The 14,581-nt window shown below is 42.7% G+C and overlaps 1 protein-coding gene across 1 annotated transcript in view; it reads right to left on the minus strand.

Annotated features, from left to right (window-relative positions):
- Positions 1–14,581, minus strand: part of LOC143692114 (uncharacterized) — a 28,200-nt gene that overhangs the window by 6,229 nt on the left and 7,390 nt on the right. The gene's annotated exons all lie outside the window — the stretch shown is intronic.

A 14,581-nucleotide genomic window follows, 5' to 3' on the forward strand; every position in this document is an offset into this window, starting at 1 on the left:
TCAGGACCTCCCGCCCCACGGCTGTAACTCCCTGCATCCCTGCGGAGGCAGGAGGCACGATGTGAGTTAAGTCTTGGTGCTCCTTCTCCACAGCTGTGACCTCCAGGTATTGCTGAAGGACTTCCCAGCCCTGCCTGGAGTGGCCAGGCACTCAGAGGGCTCAGGAGCTCCTGTGACAGGTGGGTCACTGCAGGGCTGGAGGATCCAGTGCTGAGGGCACCCTCCAGCAGGCACTGCCCCAGGGATCCCAAGGCTTTGGGAGTCTGTTCATGCTGCTGGCTGACACTGGGCCTCCTCACTCTTCAACCAGCCATAAAAGCCCCAGGGCTGGGGGGAAGGAAAGAGTGAGTGTGAGAGAGGCAGGAGAGCACAAACACCTCTGTATGCAATGTCTGCATTTCATAAGACTTTCTGTTTCCATGGCAATGAGCAGGGTATAAATACCCAGCCAGATCTCCCTTGTGGCAGTGTGTTCTGCTGCTCCCATGCTGCAGGGCCAGTCTGTGTGCAGACATTTTGATGGGCATCTGCAAGCCCTCTCTGGTAAAACTGTCAATGATTTTGTTCAATCTCAAGCCTATAGTTCACTGAGCAGAAGTGCTCTTTCCACTTCATTCACCTCAACTTACTTTCTGGCTCCTACAAACAAGCAAATAAATTCTTTCAAAACATAAAAATGGAGTCTTGCATCCTTATTAATTTCTATTTAGGCTAAGTAATCTATAGGAAGAACTAACATTTTAGTTGCTTTAGTTATATTTGGAGTGAGACTCAGCACAAACATTTCCAATAACAATTTAGTGTGATGAAAACTGCTAATGCTGTTGAATTTTGAGTTGTAATGGAGTTATAACAGATCCAGGTTAGCCAGTCACAGAGAAGCATAGCCTCAAGCTGAGTGCAATAATTAAAAAATAAGTGCCTATGTTTCATAACACAGAAACACTTCAATTGATTTTTCCAGGATGGGTGCAGTCTTGCATGAGATGCAGACAGAAATATGTGGATTTTATTATAAAATCAAGCATGATCCCATGTACAGAATTTAAACATCTTATTTTAAAAGGTTCACTGCCTCCTAATTCGTTTACAGGTATGATAATGGCAGTGACCAGATTTGCCAAGACATCTTCCCATTCACCCCCTGCTTTTGGAGTGTACAATTGAAAAGAGGAAAATTAAATGGCAGAAAACCAGAATATATGTTCCTTTATATCACATCTATGCAGGAGGACAAACTACTTCAGAAGGGGAAAAAGCATGTCTTCATTTGGAAATGAGGTTTGCTTTTATGCTAAGGAAACTCAGTCAAACTCAAATTCAAGCTAGGGCAAGAGAGCTGGTATTTTCCACATAAATTAGCTGGGTAAATTACATATGGGAATCCCACATAGGTTAACCCAACCTGTTGTGTGGAGAACAAAATAAAAATGTCAAGCTGCCTGATTTTATCTTATGACAGTTAACAGAGGATCAAGCCAAAATGGAAATGAGAGAAATGTGCCTTGAGAGAAATCCATACCAGGATTAATTTCTTCCTGTATTCTTCCTGGTAACAAGCATGTAATATGGAAACAAATGGGGCTGGGAGGAGGAGGAGAGTCATGGAAAAGCCAGGGATGAAAGAACCCTTCCTGCTACCAACACTGTGTCACTTCTGACAAGTTGAAATTTTCCAGAGCAGCACTTATCCTCCCTTTAGGTTCTGAATAATACAGAGAAGAGGCCAGTAGAGCCCACATGTGAGGGAGAGGCAAAAAAGAGTGAACATCCTCCTTAGCATAACTGGGGTGGGTTTGCAGTTGAAACCATGAAGAGTAATTATTTTATAATCCCAATTCCTCACCCTCTTAAAATGAGTCTATGCTTCTTCCTCCAGTGGAAGTATACTTTCCTCCATCTCCTCACTTTTTATTTCTAAGCCAAACAATTACAAATAACAAGGGAGAGCTAGAGAGAGCACTAAAGGAGTTTGGAAAAGGAAAATCTGTGTTGGCAGTGAGAGCTAGTCAAGATGTACATTAATCACATTGTGTAATCGAGACAGTTCTAATAGAATTGTAATCCCATGTTAAACTGAATCAGAGCCCATACAACTCTTCACACTAAATAATGTCACGATCCTGCGGTACTTTTAAATCGAAAACTCTTCCAAGAACTGAGAAATTGGTTTGACCTTTCCTTGGACACAGGTGAGGTGATTCATGTAATGACTGGAGGGGGAAGGGGACATTGCATGAGTCACTTCTGTTTGTTATATGACAAGCACCTTCTCCTAACTGTTTACTTCACCAACTTTCATTTCCATCTGCTGCCCTTTGACCACGACAGAACATGTCATCCCCGAGATGTGGCCTACCCTTGCCTCTCAGTGCTGAAATAGATCACAGAGGCTATTCAGTGGACCCAACCAACTTGAACAGAACAGGAAATTCTTGCTTGTACTGAAAAAAACATTTCTCAGCCACTGGCATGATTTTGATCTGGGACCTGTCATTATGGCTGAAGCCAATGGAGGTGAAAAAAATGCATGAAAAATGGTTTCCTGATTAGCTGTTTTTTTTCAGGCATTAACTACCTCTAATAAAAAATATCCCAAAATAACAAATATCATCCCTTCTAATAACAAATATCCCACTCAGTTAGACCTGTAGTCTATCTAGCTCAATAATTATTTATCCAAAAAGGGCCAAAACCAGATGCCTAGAAGAGTTTAGAAGTAGAGGGCAAGTATTTTCCTTAATTTCCCTGTTTCTGGAAGTCCATAGCTCAAGGACTTGCCTGTACAAAGATTCCTGGGACAGATTTCCCATGCCATGAAGATGCTTTTTTTTTCACGAGGACAAATATCTGCCTGCAAGGATTAGAATGCCCTGTATGCACTTTCCCATGCTGTCCTGAGGATCAAAGGCAGCTCTTGCCAAAGGTGAATGCTGCTCTGTTACTCCAACTGTTCAACAAGTGCTCCCAGGTGACTTGTGGGGACTACCCCAAGCCATTTGCCTGATGACAGAGAGAGGGCTAAAGGAGAAAAAACCCCCAAAACTCAACACTTTAAAAAAAATCTAGTCAAATACTACAATTTTAAAAGTGTACATTTGGTGAATGATAAATAGAAAATACTAGGAATGGGCTGAAGGGTTACTTTTCAACATTTCCCTTCCATGTGAGCAGAATGATAATTGTGTCCTTGATGTGTCAATATCAGTTACACACTGAGAGAATTCTTTTAAGATGGTTTTTTAAACTCTTAAATCAGAACACATGCACCAAGGTGAACGTGCTGTGGAGGCAGGAACATTGTCACTTCCCTAAGAGTGACAGCATCACCGCTGTCTATCAGTGACACACTGTAAAAAGGTACAATCTCCCATAAAAGCCTTTCCAGTAATTTTGGGAAGCTGCAGGCAGGATATCCTCTGATGTCACAGACTCTGATGTGCCAACATCAAGAGCACAACCCCCAGGATGTCCCAGATATGGCCCTGTGTTAGCATGGAAGCTGGACAAAGTCACCATCTGCAGGCTTTGCACATCTATCAGAAAAGGAGCATGGAGCCCTGGAGTGTGTTACAGACAGGTTTATAAACAAAGAGACAGAGATGCAAGTCTTTCCTTTTCTCCATTCGATTTCAGGGCTGTGGGTGAGTTGGGCATGCCTTGCCAATGTTCTTTACAGTGAATAAAGGCATTTTTTCTTCTGCTGTTATCACCAAGAGGCGATATCCATGTGACTGCTCTGCATTCAGCTGGCACCTCTGACAGTCTGGCCTGCACTCTGTCCACCAGCACTTGACAGTGGCCTGTAACCTCAGATTAAAGGGATGCCTCTGAGTGCCTGTGCATGCTGCTGCCCATGGACAGCTGCTCCTTGCCTGCAGGAACGCTGTGGTACCCAAGGAGGGAATTCCTACAGGTAGATAAGCACATTCAGGTGCTGCATGTTCTAACATGCAGCAGAGCATCTGCAGCAAACTAGGACTATACTGATGGGGATTAGTAAGAGAAACATTTTGCCTAATGCCAGAGGAGATTTTAAATTGGACAGAGAGGAAAAAAAAAGAGAAATATTTTTGCGAGACACTAAAACCTCAAAAAAAAAAAATAGCAATGATTCTTTTGCAATTGGATCCATAAAAATATACTCCATAATCCATGGAAATCTGCTACAGTTCTCTCCTTACTGTGGCATTACATCCCTTGGTATTAACTGGAAAGGCAGCAGTGTATGTGTGCATATGAGTGAGTGTGACAGCACTCAAGAGGATGAGAACGAAGCTTTTTTCTTTTTGACTGCCTTTTAATGAATGAAAAATGAAAAATTCAAAGCTTTGCCACGTGATACTCATCTCCACATTTGGCATCTGGGATTAATTCTGCAGGCTTGCTGTGTGTGGATGCCCCTGCACATCTCCAACATAGAGACCAGGAGTGCAGCACCCAGCCCAGGGTGCTGCTGTGTCCCTGCTTCCTGGGGATATCATCTCATCACAGCCAGGAAGAAAAACAAAACAAAAATCCAAGCAAGCATCTGCAGAATTGGCTTATACACTTAACATTCAGGGTAGGTTACAGCAACACCTGACTACCAAACTATTGCATTTGCTAAATATTTCAGCAGACAATGCAAATAATTGCAGCTAAAACCATTTCTTTGTGAGAAAAGAATATGGAGAGACAGGCCAGGATCCTGTTTGGCTTATGCTGGGCATATTAAATGAATCTTAGCTGGTGTTGATAAGTCTGTCAATCCACAAGAGGGGGAAAAATGCCTTAAAGGAAATAAGCAGAGCAGGAAGAAGGAAATCTGTATTCAGGACAGTGCTCTGGGTACTGGATTGCAGCAGTGATGGAGAGAGTGGAGGTGAAAGGGAGAAGCACATAGTATTCCATATGCTGTCCTGATTATCAGGCAAGGTGGCCGAGGCACTGTGAGTTATCTGACTGGGAATAGGTGTGTAAATAGTAAGTAAATGTTATCTCTGATCCTTTTAAGGTTTTTAATAGCTTTTTTAGATTCAAATGCTGAGAAACATACAAGAAAGCTGACAAGGGTATGCCTGGAAAAGAGTGGAGAGCAGCCACCTCTGTAGTTTCCATGGATGCTGTCTTCACCAAGGGACAATCCTTACCCAAAGGAGTGCAGGGCACTGACAGGGTGGTGTGCTAACGCCACTTCTTTTGCTCTAGATGAATAAGGGAGCATTTGAAAAAGCATTCAAGTGCAGTTCTGGTTGAGAAGCCAAATGTCTGAGTTAAATCCATGTAGTGCCAGACTTAATATCCCCTGCTGAGGGGCAGGGCCATGTTTGCATGACTGTACAGGCTCCTGCACTGGAGCTGGACAGGCACACTTATTTCAGAGTTACTAAATGCTGTACAAAGGTAAATATTTAGACATCTACACATACAAATCCCCACTTGATAGGTTTACAAATGTGCTTATGTAGTTAGGCACCTGCTCTTAAATCAGTGTGAACCTTAAGTAATGAAATCCTTCTGGAAATCCCACCAAGTGTGGTGTTTTGTCTTCCCCTTTTCATTCTATAGGATCCAGCCCACTGTCTGTCACTGAGGCTTTATGTACCTAGATGGCTCAGTTCCCCCTGAAGGTGGAATGGAGGCTTCTGCATCAGGTAAATACCTCTTAATTTCTATTGTTTTCACCCATCTGGAAAAGAGATCAAATGGAAGATAAGGCACAGAATCTCTAACAGGGCAGCACTTGTGTGGCTGCCCACATCTGTCGCAGACATTTTTCACTAAAAATCCTTTCTTTAGGATTTTCCCTTCTGGGATGCTGAGGCCCCAGAAAAATGAATGTAAACAATGGTCATCTGCTGCTGTGGAATGCAACAGGTGGATTTTTGATTGGCCCATCTTGAATGTGTATAATTAATGGCCAATCAATACAGAGCTATCTCAGAGTCTGAGAGAGCTGCCTTTTGTTTTCATTATTTTCTATTCTATTCTTAGCTTTGCTAGTTTGTGAGAAAACCTTTCCCTTCTTTTTCTTTTTAGTATAGTTATAATGTAATATATATATCATAAAATAATAAATCAAGCCTTCTGATCATGGAGTCAACATTCTCATCTCTTACTTCCCCACGGTAACACACATCAGCCTATGGCCACAACTCCCTTCTTCATCCATTGCTTCAGGACCACACTGTGAGGATGGACAGAAGAAATCCAAGGCCAGGAAGGATCCAGAAAGGTGGTGGCATTCCCAGGGTGACAAGGAGCACAGCTCCTGGCCATGGCCTGCTGTCACAGGCTCAAAACCACTTGGAAGGGCTGGACATGTCCTGCCCAGCACTGGCACAAAGGAAGCTCATGCAGTTTGCCAGTGATATTGACCCATCAGGTCCTACAGGGAGCAGTATTATCTGGAGTAATGGGGGGCAATAATGTTTGACCTGACAGGGATGTTCACAAGTCATTCTGGAGGCTCCCAGATTTACAATAATGAGGTTTCTGGTGCAGCTGCCCACATTTTCCTTTGAATTTTCTCTTTCTTGTTGAGTTAACTTAGGTAACCTTGGACTTACACATATGCAATAAGCCACAGTCAGTGGACTGGCTGTCAGCCACAGTCAGGTGACATCCTGGCCCACTTTGTATGTGAACAGCATCTCAGAGCTGAACAAATGGTTGATTCTGAGCAATCTCTGTAGAAATCTGTGGAGACTGTTCTACCTGTGACTGATGGGCTCACTGTGCCTTCCTCACCACCTGAGGGATTTGCACTTGACCAGAGTTATAAGTGTATTTATGAATTCCAAACTTTGTTATTGTAATTCCCTATTCCTCCATGTACAATTGCCAAGTTTAAAGAGGAAATCAATTTAGAACATCACATCTTCTCAAAAGCACAGCCTGCAACCAACAATACCTCATCCTCTATATCCTATTCTCAATTCTGCTGCTACCCTGCATACTGAAAAAGAAAGTGAAAAATCCTGTGTTCCTTTCCTGGGCTCTTCAGGGAAGTGCATAATGTCCCCAAGGGCTGGCTGCACTGTGTGTCATTTGGATCTCCCACAACACCTCCAATGGTCAATTGTAAAGTTTGTGGCAGAGCAAACTTTTAGAAGAGAACAGGAACAAGCCACACTTGACTTGAAGAGAAATTCAAGACAATTTCTTTAGTTCTAATCCAGCTACTTATAATTTAGGAGGTATGTCTAGACTCCTGTGATGAGTGCTAAAGAGCCACATATTTTAAAAAGGTGAAAAGAAAATGTACATATACAAAACCCACAGGCATGGACACACGTTTCCAAGCATTCTTTAAAAAACTGCTCTATCTACCTCATACCATAATACAACCTTATCCTCTGGACATATCACACAAAGGTCTGAATTTCTCAGAAAAAAAAAGGGAGGACTGCTGCAAGGTCAGAAGCACTGAGTACTTACTGCAAACACCACTGATAATTAAACCACTTTATCTTTTTTTTTTTTTTTTTTTGGTCAGAATTTGTCCATTTAATAATACCTTGCATTTCTGCAATCAGTTGAATTCCAGATGTATATGCCTCATTCTGAAGAGCAAAGCTGTCAGCATAATGGGCACATTTCATCTCTGGGGCCAAGATGTGGCAAATCTCAAAGGAGCATCAAAATCCTCCCTGAACTGCAGAGTTCACCTCATGCTCCAATACAGAAAAGTCCCAGGGTTCAGTGGTGTGGCAAGGGGCCAGTGGCTTACAAGTGTCTTCCATGGAGAAAAAGTCATACCTGAGAGGATACAACCAATATAAACTCTGAAATTACCCTTCCAGACTTGCTTTTGCAAGAGGGAAGTTTCTCCTGCCTTACATTATCTGAAGGCCAGAAACTCAGTTGCACCCTTGAGGGTCCATTGATTGTTTTAAAAGGCTCCATGAAAGGTAATTATCAAAAGATTCATTATGGGGAAAAAATCCTTAGGGATCTGAAAAGCGAAAAAACAAAGGATAAAAGTCACAGGTTTAGTCTTTTGCCTTCTTCATCCTTCCTGGAAGCCTCTACTGGCAAGGTCTGGAAATGCTTTTGATTATCTCCAAAAACGACAGAAGATGAAGGCACTGAGCACCTTGCACAATCAGGTACTTAATGTCCTTACCCTCCCTGGGGCTCTGCTGCTGACAGCAAATGAACTGATAGCTCCTGCTGCTCCCACCAGCCCGGCTCTCTGTGTCATCCACCTACACACTCACACATTCATTCTCTCCCTCATGATTTATTCATTCCATTTATTTATTTATGTAGGTCATTTTCAGTAGTAGTTTTACAAATAATGGCAAGAAGTGAAAAAAGAGCAAGACAGAAACAAAGTTAAGGAGAGAGCTGGTGGCACACAGGGAATGGCAGGGGAGAGCTCTGCTGTGCTGAAAACAAGGTGTATGCCAGAGGAGTGTTCCTGATTTCCTCCTCAGGCAGAGCCTGAGCAAATTCCAAGTGACACCAGCTTCACCAGCCTCTGCTGCACTCTGACTCCCCCAGCCAACCCAGCTGGGGCTCATGCCCTGCTCCCTGGCCTTGCATGGTCTTTCTGACTGCACTTGAGGCCTTCTGGAGCTCTCTGAAGACACTTCTCCATTTAGAGACAACTGTTTTGTTTTTGCAGGCATTTAGTCACTAACTGTGTTTTAAAGCTTTGGTCACAGGGGTCTTTGCAGTAAAGAACAGGCCTATTTATATTGCCTAACCCATGTGCCTAAATTAGATTACTTCCTTTTATTTCCTTTTTAACCAACCTCTAAAGAAACTCCCTCTTCTACACTGAACCCACAGGAATTCCAGGGAAATAACTTCCTAAGGATATACTCAGACATGGTAAGCTGATTTTAAGGCTTTCTGTCACTGAAAGAAGTAGTCTTGTTCCTTCATCTTGTGTGCTTTTTCCCATCTTCCTCCTCTTCCTTCCCCTAATCCTACCTGCTTCCCAGCCGTGCTTCCTTACTTTTGACACTTACCTGACCCCTGGCTGAGCAGATTCAGCTCATTGAACTGAGAGAAAATAAATCCAGAGAAGTAAAAAAAAAAAAAAAAAAAAAAAAGAACAGTTTTCTGATGGGTTAATGAGCTGCATCAGCTCAATGAATATGAAAGTCAGCCCAAGGGTGAGTCAGGATCATGTAGGAGGGAGTGTGAAGAGCAAGGAAGATTGACCCTTTTCACAGTGGAAAGTGATCAAAAGAGCTCAGTTTGTCTCCACTAATGGTATCCTTAGGTGGGAATATAAAGTAGATGCCTGGAAACAGACAGAATTTATCCTTGCTATTCTGGCTCTGCAGTAACAAATTTATATTTCATTTTCTTTCCCTTCTATGCTCAGCTGGCATGTTCTACCACAATTCATAGCCTGAGAGTGTTACAGAGACCCCCTTCAAGCACAGCATCTCTACACTGCTAAGAAAATCTGTCTCTCAGATGTTTCACAAATACAAGAAGCACTGAAAACCATTAGGCATCAACTATGACCTGCCCTGTCATGGAGTCTAGTGGAGAATCACATGAGGGGAGCTTAGAGCAGCACAGTTGTCAGACTGTGAAAGTGAAACTGTGACAATGAAATGAAACCTTGGCTGCTCCATTTTTTGATGCCTTCACACCAAGACTGGGCACTTTCTTCATGGTACACTGTGCCAAGCATAAGGTACACAACATGTTCTGCTCAGCAACATTGTCAGTCCAGTGAAACTGAAGGTTCTGTGATATATTGAAGGTCAAAGAAAATAATCTCATATTCCATAAATCTGTAAAGCACTGATTACACAAAGAGAAAAAAAGCAAGACTTTTTACTTAATGGGCACAACCAATTCCCATTGTTCTTCCAAAACAAAGAGGACTTCTCCCAATGTCCTTCACTTTGCATTAGTAATCCTTATCTAACAGGAGGAGAGCTCCTTTTCTTTTGATCTGTGGACATGAGCACCAAACCAGCAATTACAGCAATTGCAGGTGTCCTCTCTGTTTTTAGAAAAGTAATTTTTGAATGCACATGTGGCATCTCAGCATTCTCCTAGCAATGCTCTGGAAATGCTTTTGTCACTTCTGCTTCTCCCATGGTGTAAGAAATTATGTGCTCTGCCCCAGACTTTCCTTCTCAGGCTGTGATGGAAGCACAAAGCAGAAGGTGCATCAAAGGGTTATACACCACATGGAGACCTTCAAGGCCCTGAAAATGTAATCTCTATTCTGATTGCAAAATCTGCAGAAGATATTTTATTTCAACAAGGCTCTCAGCCTCTCTTCATGGGTTAAGGAGAAATATTTTCATTTCCTATCTTCATTATCACTTTTGACATTCAGAACACATGCAGACAAATCCAGTCTGAACTACAGACATTAAAGTGGTGGGTGCCTGCCCTGGCAATAGTCTGTAAGTCTTTTTTTAAAAAGTGTTTCTGTAAAACTCCTTCAATCAGAGTCCTCCAGTGGTCTAACCAGTATCCTAGTTAGCTTTCATCCCCATCAGTCATGACAAGTTATGGACTGCATTTCCCCTCCCTCAATTTAAAACTAGTCTGGCTTCCTACAGTTCCTTCATTTCTCTAACTGTCTCCCTTTTTCCTATGACTAACATTTGTTTTTCTGAGCTAAAATTTGTGACAGGTTTCTATCCATGGCCCAGGACTAGTGTAAATAATGACTCTGTTCTGTAGCAAGTTGGTTTCCTGTTGCAACATCACCCACACTAAGGAAACCACATCTGTTCAGAGAGTGACCCATTTTAAGAACAGTTATTTTTAGGCTGTAGAAGATTATCAGTCATTGAGACAAAGGGCTCAGGTGAGTCCTTAAAAAATTAGGAGAGTAGGGAAAGCCTTCTGATATACTGAGATACTGGAGGCAGATGGGAGAAATACCGTTTGCAGGTGGGTCTGCTTAGGGGAATTAAATTAATTATTATTTCAAGATAGTTTGAAAGTTTTTGTGTTTGAAAATGAAACAGTGCTCTGACAGGAAGGACTAAACAGACTAATGGGTGAAATTGTTGTGGGCTACAAGACAGGCTTTACTACTTCAGGGTAGGCAGGGAGGATGGCATCCCCCATCTTCAGTGCTCTTTGCCTCTTCTCCTGCATGCTCTGAACACTGTGATTTATGGCTCTTATCACAGGAGAGATGAATGCCCTGATCCCTGCCTGCTGCTCTGTGCTGTGCACACAGATGGACACCTCCAGAGCCTGTGTGTGTGCACAGGGCTCCTGTCACCTCTGCCCCCTTGGGCACCCAGCTGGATGCAGCCCAGAGCATGGCAAGAGTCTGAGTCCTCCCAGGTAAAGCACCCAGAGCTGATAAACACCTGCCCTGTCCTTCACTTGTCCCTTCTCACCCCTCTCCAAGATGTGGGGATACAATTTGCCAGCACAGTGAAGCCCTGGACACAACTTCCTCATGCAATGTGATGTTACAAACAAGGAGGTGATGTGATACATGCCTAAGTTGGGAACCTCTTCAACAGGGAAACTTTGGGGTGAAATGAAGGGACAGCTCCAGATAAAGCTCAGACTCAGCACTCTGTGGGGAAATCTTCATTGTTTTCCTGTCACATTCTAGACTGATAAATACCTCTTGTAGAGGTTTGTGTAGAGATTTGTTGCTCTTTTCTGACTGGATTAACTGCAATTAAGATAGACCTTCTTTGCATGGAGAAAAGGCTCTGCCCAGCTATTCTGGCAGCATTTTTGCACTACAGAACTACGTGGTCTCTTTTTACCTATTAGAAACAGATTAACCTACCCTGCAGAAGGACACTGTTTGTACAGTATTAAAGGATCTATCCAGGGAAAGGTGCAGAATAATCAGCTTTTAAGTACATATTTCACTGATTTTCAGCAGCTTTCCCATGTACACAAACCCATCCCTAGAAATGTTAGAGTTTTTATCTACATTCTAGCAAGTCAAAGGAACAGGAATTGGTTTTAGTTTTCATTCCTTGTTTTATTCCAGAAAATGTTCAGTTTTTCTCTCCTGATGTACTGGTATTTTATGTACTGTACCTCTGGGTTCTACAAGATGCTAAAGAGAAGGAGGATTTTTTTATGTCTGTCTTTGTAAGAAAACATATTATACATTTATGGAAAAAAAAAATCAAAAAGACCGCTCTATATTTATGTTTGCTCCAAAGCAGCCTTAACACAAACCACTGATAAGTCTTGTTCATATGCTTGTGCAGGGAACAGGTTTCCAAAGTCCTGTTCCAGAGAGCCCTGATTAGATAACACATAACAGAGAGAAACCACGGGCTAGAGGACTTTGTTTTCATTTGCAGCTCATTAGAGGCAGCCCAGAGCTAACCTAAGCCTCCTGGCTGGGAGATACTGGATCAGGATAAAACCAGGCACAGACAAAATAGCACTGTTTGCACTTGATACAGCTGTATCCTGAGTTCCCACAAAATCAAAAAATAATAAGCCACCAAAGGAAGAGGCACTGTCTTCAAATGCTTCAAAATCCATGCACTCAAATTGCTGCAGTCCAGTACTGGGGGTGGTTCTTGCACTATAAAGGTGGCCAAGAAAAGCACCCTTAGCCTATGGAGGTGAATTTACCCTCCTACAGTTTCAGATAGGAAATTAGACCAAACTCTCCTCCTGGTGCAGAGGATGAGACAGGCAAGGGGTGGAGGCAGGTCTCAACCTGTTCCACCTAGACTCGTCATAGGGCTCCCTTAAACCAAACTATGAATGCCACCTTAGAGGTGGGGAGAAATAAGAGTGTCCATGTGTATCTAATATCATTTCTAAATTCATTTAGTTAAATCAGTTTGTGTTATGTGAGCAAGGCTTATTGTCAGAAAGCTAATTCTTATAAAATGAGAAATAGAGTGGTGTCCTATTACAAAGGAGACATGGGCTGAAACTACTGCTGAATTGCATGATGCCTTCTAAAAATACCAGAATGTAAGGATTAGCTACAAGTGAGTTAATAAGGTGTTGCATTCTGAAGGCTGCTTAAAATTAGCTGTGAATGTGCTTTTGCTTGTCCTAAATGCATCGCAGAAAGACAGATTATTTTTTTCTTCTCTTTCAGTCTTCCTTTGAGCTGTCATACTCTGGGAAGTCTGGGTCTGTAGGCACTAGAGGGAGAGATATTGCTCTGTTGTTGCTCTTCTTTCCAATCTTGCTCTCAGGCCTGAAGGAATCAGTTCCAGTAAGTGACATTCTGAGGTGAAGCACAGTCATTTCCCCACACAATTTGTTTTGTTTGCACTACGGCGCCATTGGGCAGTGCTGTGCTTTCTGGTGAAAGCACATTTTCACAAAAAGTGTTCACTTTCAGGATCAAATCATTTCCTATAAACCAAACAAACAAAATATAGAAGGGGGATAGAAGGGGCTACAGCTCTCCTGGCTGAACCCCAACTGAAAATAAAACATTGCCAGGATTTACTGAGATTCTACTGTGTCTTCTGCATTCTACAGCTGTGCAGAAAAGTAACAATTTTTAGCATTTTGCACAGTGCTGCAACTAGCCACAGGCTATTAATTACTTCTGCAATCAGTAGGGCAGGGAATCTTCCAGGCTTAGCTGTAAGCAGCATGAACCGTGGGCTACATGCAGTTCTCAGGATGTGGTCTGTGCTCCACAAAAATCTCTGAACAATCTCTCAGCCAGGTGCTGCCTGGCCCCACACGAAGGATTTCCTGTCTCTCTGCCACAACAGGCTCTATCTATTTGGGTAGGTGTGAGAAGTTGGTGTTTCCAGGTGAAATACAATCCTTGAAGAGAGATGATTCCACCCTCAACCTACAATTTCTGATCTTCCAAAACTGGCACTGGCCAAAATTGCTGCCTGCATGGAAGCCCCTATAGCATCTGAGAGCAACCTGCACCTCTTGCCCATTAGCAAAATACCTTATAATCTACCAGAGAACCAGTATTCCTGCACTGCTACAGATATGAGTTTGCCTTTTTACAGTACTCTTCAATTTTAAGTTACAGTGAATAGTTGCTGGAGTTCACTAAGTCAACCAAGTTTGCAGTCACAGAATTAAACACGTAATCAGCTCTTCAGTCTGGAGCCAAACCTCTTCTGGCATTCCCTGTTGTCAGAGCTGGCATCTTGGAGCTTTGTGACACAGGCAGTGCTTAGATAAGATTCTAACTGCTACAAGAAAATGCTGGTTTATCCCTTCTGGGGAAAAAAATATCCCAGTCTAGAAGCTGTGCAAGAAGGAAATTTCTTGGATAGCATCTTAACCCAGAAACTTCCTTCACATCCAAAGTCTGCGCGGAGGATGGCAGCTCAGACATAATTCTGCATGTCCTTACTTCTGAGAGAGAGGGTCAGCATTTAAACCTTATCAGAGCACAGCTGAGATCTACAAAGAATTTGCAATTAAGCATGTTCTGGTACCCACCTTTGTCTTTAGAGGAGCGGGAGAGTTTGCACTGTCTGAATGCATTAGGCAGCACCAGTTAAACACAATCGAGCTGCCTACTTCTAAGGTCAGGACAGAATTCTTCACAGCTGCAGGCCTGCTCCCACTGGGTATGACTAATCACATCCACTTCCCTGACATTCTCTCCATCTCTTTTAGGTGTTTGCACAGATAAATTCTTTCTGCCCCAAAGTGCTTT

Source organism: Agelaius phoeniceus, chromosome 2, assembly GCF_051311805.1.
Source record: "Agelaius phoeniceus isolate bAgePho1 chromosome 2, bAgePho1.hap1, whole genome shotgun sequence".
NCBI lineage: Eukaryota > Metazoa > Chordata > Aves > Passeriformes > Icteridae > Agelaius > Agelaius phoeniceus.